Genomic DNA, 7176 nt, shown 5'->3' on the forward strand with positions numbered 1-7176 from the left:
ACAATATTTAATTATACAGCGATTTCAAAATAATATAACAAAAGTCATAGGACAGAAAATACAGATGGCAACAGAGCCTGACACATCATTGCACAATAGACAACAAAGATGCAGAAGACTGAAATATTTTAATTTCTTAAGAAATCAGTGCATATCTGCCAACATTGGTCGATAGGTGTAAAGCCCTGCAATTAACTCTTAAAGTAATCTTGTAGTTGAACTGAGGTTCCAATTAGGGACTTATCTATAAGATTAACACTCTGGGGAGATATGATCAATATACATCTTGATATCCATTGCTTTATCCACGCCATTATATCCTACTGTTAGTATGAAGACTGGTTACACTTAATTGGCACATTCATAGCAAGGAACCCACTGTTAGCTGACTTAGATATTCCTCTTTATGCTATGATGAGGACAATTTGTGATCACTCTGGCGGAGCCTGCTCTGTTCATGCTACTAACTGGTGCAGGACTCACTTTCCCTGCCACCTCCATTACTATATAGCGACGTGCTCTAATTTTCTATGCTGTGTGGGACCGAGGCAGCCAGGACTTCTCCAACTGGATTAGGCACTAACTACCTGGAACTAAATCGACCAAGTGCGAGGCGACTGCCTGGCGCAACTTACCGCTCGTCCCTGCTCAGTTACCCATTTGCCCAGGAGAGTGCTTTATGGAGGGGATATGGGGAAGATGAAGAACCATCAATGCTCACTGAGATAAAAAGATACAAAAGAGCTGCGCCAATAGACAATATAAAAAAATAAATATATATTTGGAACAAACAAGAAATACGTCCGTGTGATAATCCTCATAAATAATAGTTTCTTGATAGTAGACGTTTTAGTCTTTAGTCCAGCAAGGACTTTGAGAAAAGTTGATGGCCCCCTGTTGTGATTGTCCCTATAGGAACGTGTGCTTTGTGACAATATACATGTGTTTTTTTCCCCTTCCCCATCAAGTGTCGTCTGGTGTTAAGGGAAAGGGCTTTATTCACTCCACCCCTTTATTCTCCAGTCACTGAGAACTTTTAACAGGGGTTCTCAGCCAAAGTACTGGAGCTCCCGTACAATCCCTCTACTATAGGGATAGACATGGTTAAATCTATGACTTCATCCCTTTATTGAAACAAGAGCACATATTAACCACAAGACTAAATTTACCCAAACTATTACCAGTCACATATTACCAGGAAATAAATCGACATACAGCACGTAAAGCATTCTATTCTACTGAAAACAATTCCAGCTTAAACGCTATGACTCACCTGTTTGCCCTAAATACAGAAAAGAGAAGGTGGATTTGCTCAACTGCTTATATAGGATGATACAACAATTCTAGAAGAATGTGTCTAACTATTTATCCAATTTATTACGCACTCAGATCAAATGATTATCTGAGGCTGCACGTTTTGCTATAATACCCAAAAACAGAGATCATTATAAATACATATACATTTATCCAAATTGTTCTTGCAGCAGTCTGGATATCTGTTCTACATCAATGGATTCATCAGGACAAATCAAGTTTACTGCTATTTAAATCCGTTTTCTGTTACACTTTATGGATCGCTTATTTTTGGTTTGAATTAATGTACAAACATTAATAAAACTTTTGTGTATACCAGCTGATATACCAGCCCAGGGCCGGACTGGGAGAAAAATTCGGCCCGGGCATTTTTCTATCACAGCGGCCCACTAAGGGGAGGGGGCGGGGCAGAGAAGGTGTGTTTTGTCATCACCAATGACAAGCACGCCCCCTCTCAAAGTGAGCATGTTGGTTCAATGCTCTTCCAGGGCGACCATGCACAGAGCTCTGCTGAAGAGCTCTAGCATGAGAAAAAAAGCCCTGTATTTGTTCTGCACAGTGCAAGCAAATTTAATAACATGCTTGCACTGTCTCTCCTTGCAATTTGTCTCTGGTGTCTCTATAAATGGATACCCGGAGACAAAAATGCTGTGTCAGAGTGCTGTGTATGCTGTGTGTGTGAGTGCTGTGTGTGAGAGTGCTGTGTGTGATGTGTGTGAGAGTGCTGTGTGTGATGTGTGTGAGAGTGCTGTGTGTGATGTGTGTGAGAGTGCTGTGTGCGATGTGTGTGAGAGTGCTGAGTGCGATGTGTGTGAGAGTGCTGAGTGCGATAGGTGTGAGAGTGCTGAGTGCGATGTGTGTGAGAGTGCTGAGTGCGATGTGTGTGAGAGTGCTGAGTGTGAGAGTGCTATGGGTGTGAGAGTGCTGTGTATGATGTGTGTGAGAGTGCTGTGTGTGAGTGTTGAGTGGGATGTGTGTGACTGCTATGTGTGAGAGTGCTTTGTATGATGTGTGTGAGAGTGCTGAGTGTGATGGGTGTGAGTGAGAGTGCTGTGTATGATGTGTGTGAGAGTGCTGAGTGTGATGGGTGTGAGTGAGAGTGCTGTGTGTGAGAGTGCTGTGTATGATGGGTGTGAGAGTGCTGAGTGGGATGTGTGTGACTGCTGTGTGTGAGAGTGCTGTGTATGATGTGTGTGAGAGTGCTGAGTGTGATGGGTGTGAGAGTGCGATGTGTGTGAGAGTGCTGTGTATGCTGTGTGTGAGAGTGCTGACTGTGATGGGTGTGAGAGTGCTGTGTATGATGTGTGTGAGTGCTGAGTGTGATGGGTGTGAGAGTGCGATGTGTGTGAGAGTGCTGTGTGTGAGAGTTCTGACTGTGATGGGTGTGAGAGTGCTGTGTATGATGTGTGTGAGAGTGCTGTGTGTGAGTGTTGAGTGGGATGTGTGTGACTGCTATGTGTGAGAGTGCTGTGTATGATGTGTGTGAGAGTGCTGAGTGTGATGGGTGTGAGTGAGAGTGCTGTGTATGATGTGTGTGAGAGTGCTGAGTGTGATGGGTGTGAGTGAGAGTGCTGTGTGTGAGAGTGCTGTGTATGATGGGTGTGAGAGTGCTGAGTGGGATGTGTATGACTGCTGTGTGTGAGAGTGCTGTGTATGATGTGTGTGAGAGTGCTGAGTGTGATGGGTGTGAGAGTGCGATGTGTGTGAGAGCGCTGTGTATGCTGTGTGTGAGAGTGCTGACTGTGATGGGTGTGAGAGTGCTGTGTATGATGTGTGTGAGTGCTGAGTGTGATGGGTGTGAGAGTGCGATGTGTGTGAGAGTGCTGTGTGTGAGAGTTCTGACTGTGATGGGTGTGAGAGTGCTGTGTATGATGTGTGTGAGAGTGCTGAGTGTGATGGGTGTGAGAGTGCTGACTGTGATGGGTGTGAGAGTGCTGTGTATGATGTGTGTGATAGTGCTGAGTGTGATGGGTGTGAGAGTGCTGAGTGTGATGGGTGTGAGAGTGCTGAGTGTGATGGGTGTGAGAGTGCTGAGTGTGATGGGTGTGAGAGTGCTGAGTGTGATGGGTGTGCGAGTGCTGTGTGTGATGTGTGTGAGAGTGCTGAGTGCGATGTGTGTGAGAGTGCTGAGTGCGATGTGTGTGAGTACTGAGTGCGATGTGTGTGAGAGTGCTGAGTGCGATGTGTGTGAGAGTGCTGAGTGTGAGAGTGCTATGGGTGTGAGAGTGCTGTGTGTGATGTGTGTGAGAGTGCTGTGTGTGATGTGTGTGAGAGTGCTGTGTGTGATGTGTGTGAGAGTGCTGTGTGTGATGTGTGTGAGAGTGCTGAGTGCGATGTGTGTGAGAGTGCTGAGTGCGATGTGTGTGAGAGTGCTGAGTGTGAGAGTGCTATGGGTGTGAGAGTGCTGTGTATGATGTGTGTGAGAGTGCTGTGTGTGAGTGCTGAGTGTGATGTGTGTGACTGCTATGTGTGAGAGTGCTGTGTATGATGTGTGTGAGAGTGCTGAGTGTGATGGGTGTGAGTGAGAGTGCTGTGTATGATGTGTGTGAGAGTGCTGAGTGTGATGGGTGTGAGTGAGAGTGCTGTGTGTGAGAGTGCTGTGTATGATGGGTGTGAGAGTGCTGAGTGGGATGTGTGTGACTGCTGTGTGTGAGAGTGCTGTGTATGATGTGTGTGAGAGTGCTGTGTATGATGTGTGTGAGAGTGCTGAGTGTGATGGGTGTGAGAGTGCGATGTGTGTGAGAGTGCTGTGTATGCTGTGTGTGAGAGTGCTGACTGTGATGGGTGTGAGAGTGCTGTGTATGATGTGTGTGAGAGTGCTGAGTGTGATGGGTGTGAGAGTGCGATGTGTGTGAGAGTGCTGTGTATGCTGTGTGTGAGAGTTCTGACTGTGATGGGTGTGAGAGTGCTGTGTATGATGTGTGAGAGAGTGCTGAGTGTGATGGGTGTGAGAGTGCTGACTGTGATGGGTGTTTGAGTGCTGTGTATGATGTGTGTGAGAGTGCTGAGTGTGATGGGTGTGAGAGTGCTGAGTGTGATGGGTGTGAGAGTGCTTAGTGTGATGGGTGTGAGTGTGCTGAGTGTGATGGGTGTGAGAGTGCTGAGTGTGATGGGTGTGAGTGTGATGGGTGTGAGAGTGCTGAGTGTGATGGGTGTGAGAGTGCTGTGTATGATGTGTGTGAGAGTGCTGAGTGTGATGGGTGTGAGAGTGCTGAGTGTGATGGGTGTGAGAGTGCTGCTGTGTATAAATGTTAGAATGGATTGTGTGTAAAGGGGGGGGGGATGAACAAATAAAATAAAGGGCATTATTTCCCCCCCCCCTCCCTTCTTACCTTTAGCCTGGGAGGGGGGGACTGGTACCTGGGACTGGGAGGCAGAGTGGCAGTGTTCCCTGGTGGTCCTCGTGGTGAGTGAACTCTAGCCTGCGGGCTAGAGTTCACTCTCGCGAGATCCGGTTGTTGCCATGGCAACGCTCCGGATCTCGCGAGAGGAACCCGGCGGAGCTGCAAGTTAGAGCTCCACCGGGTCCTCTCTCCAGGCAGGCTGGCTCCCTCCCTCTCTCTCTCCCCGCCAGCGGCCGCATTGGACAGCATGTGGGCCGGTGAGGGAGATCTTTGATCTCCCCACCGGCCCTCCATGGAATACAGCGGGGCCGGCGTTCAGATAGTGCCGGCCCTGCATAAACCGGCAGGGGAGATCCTGGGACTTCCCCTGCCGGTCTCGGCCCCTGGCCACCGCGGCCCACCGGGCATTTGCCCGGTGTGCCCGATGGCCAGTCCGGGCCTGTACCAGCCATCAGGTTATAAATTGAATTTAAAGGGAGACTAGAGGCACTTTATTTTATTGAAGTGGTCTGGGTGAGGTGTCCCTGTCCTCTTAACCCTACAATGTAAAATATTGCAGTTTCAGATAAACGGCACTGTTTACATTTGCTGGGTAAAGACAACCTCTAGTGGCTTCCAGACAACCGCTACAGGCACTGTGCGCGAGGATTTCCAGGGTCTTCAAAATCCCCATTCCAAAGCATTGGTTCAATTCTTTCCTATGGGAAGGTCTAATGCGCTCGCTTCCGTTGTGACATTGTGGGAGGAGGAGATCAATCCAGCAACCAGGGGCCTATGGGCTTGAAACAGGTGGGGGGGAGGGCGCAGAGGCAGAGGCAGAGACAGAGGGACACTATAGGGTTAGGTATACAGGCTTGTATTCTTAATGCTACAGTGTTCCTTTAAGGCAGACCTGCACAATATATGGCCGGGTGGCCGCACACTAAGGGGGCCCATTGGGTGGCCTCTGCACTTAGGGCCACCCGACGGACCCTTAGCTTATCGGCAGTACGGGAGAAAGTGACAGCCGGTGGGAGGAGGGCGCAAAGCCAGGGAAGACAGGAGGACAGAGGAAAAGCTTGGAGAGGAGGGGAAAGAGGCCACAAGAGCCAGCCCCTAACTCTCAAAAGCTTCAGCCAGCACACTGGAAACCAGGGAAGCCACCCTCCTGCACCCAAAAGGAAATGGGAGTGTGGCTATAACAGTGTATAGTTTTACTTGTATGCCGGTCAGTACGTATTTCTGTATGTCTTTCAGTGTGTGTGTCTGTATGTCTGTCTGTGTGTGTGTATCTGTATGTCTATCAGTGTATGTGTCTGTGTATCTGCGTGTCTGTCCATGTGTGTGTTTATCTGTATGTCTGTTAGTGTGTGTGTATCTGTATTTTAATATGTAATTTTATAACTTTACTTGTAAAGTGAGGGGCTAAAAATCTAAAGATGTTTAGCCTATTTTAATTTTGGCCCTTACCTACTGCCAAGTTGTGCAGGTCTGCTTTAAGGTACCGTATTTGTGTAAATAAAACATGCAGTGCTTTGGCGTTTCATGGAATAAATTACTAAACACAAAACAAGGAACTACAAGTTAATTCTTTATACACAGGCTGATTTATAATTGATGTTCAAATGTTCAACTATTTGAGTCTGTATTATTAAACTTACAGACACAAATTATAAACAGGCAATAACTGTATATAATTGTGCGTGAAAATGACCATGTCTTCAAAATCCCCATGGGAAAGCATTGATTTAATGCTTTCCTATGGGGAATGTCTAATGCTTGCCACACATGTACGTCAAGTTTCCCCATCGGAGTGTTGTCGCTGGGGGAGGAGAAGGATGAAGTGCCGATGGACTTCGACGCTGAAAACAGGTAACACGGAGGGAGTTGGGGATGTGGAGGCAGAGGGACCCTAGCTATAGGAGAACACTACAATCAGGGCCAGTGCAAGGATTTTTGCTGCCCTAGGCAAAAAAAATATTTGCCGCCCCCCCCCCCATGTAGTGACATCACAATGTCCTACCCACATGATTCGCCCATGTCATGACATCACATATGCCCCAAAATGTGTGGGTAGTAGTGAAATTTCCATTTAGTACAAGTTAGCTCTCCCCCAATATAGCGAGGGGGATGGGGGAGTTTAGGCGCTGTAAGGAGAGAGGATAGGGGCTTAAGTGGTCGGTTAGGGACAGTAGTGGGTGGTTAGGACCTGTAGTGGGGGGATCAGTAGCAGTAATTGGGGTTTAGTGGCTGTAGTGGGGGGTTATTGGGCTTTAGTGGAAGATTAGTGGCAGTAGCAGGCGGGGTAAGGGACTGTAGTGGAGGGGTCAGTGGCAGTATTGGGGGATAAGGGGCTTTAGTGGCCAGGGAAGACAGGAGGACAGAGGAGGCAGTATTGGGGGACAAGGGGCTTTAATAGGGGTCAGTGGCAGTAATGGGGGGTAACCTGTAGTGGGGGGTAAGGGGCAATAGTAGAGGGTTAGGGGCAATAGTGGGGGGTTTGTGGCAGTATTGGGTTGGCAGCATTAGTGGGGGTTTG

This window comes from Pelobates fuscus, chromosome 3 (assembly GCF_036172605.1).
Source record: "Pelobates fuscus isolate aPelFus1 chromosome 3, aPelFus1.pri, whole genome shotgun sequence".
In the NCBI taxonomy this organism is placed as follows: domain Eukaryota; kingdom Metazoa; phylum Chordata; class Amphibia; order Anura; family Pelobatidae; genus Pelobates; species Pelobates fuscus.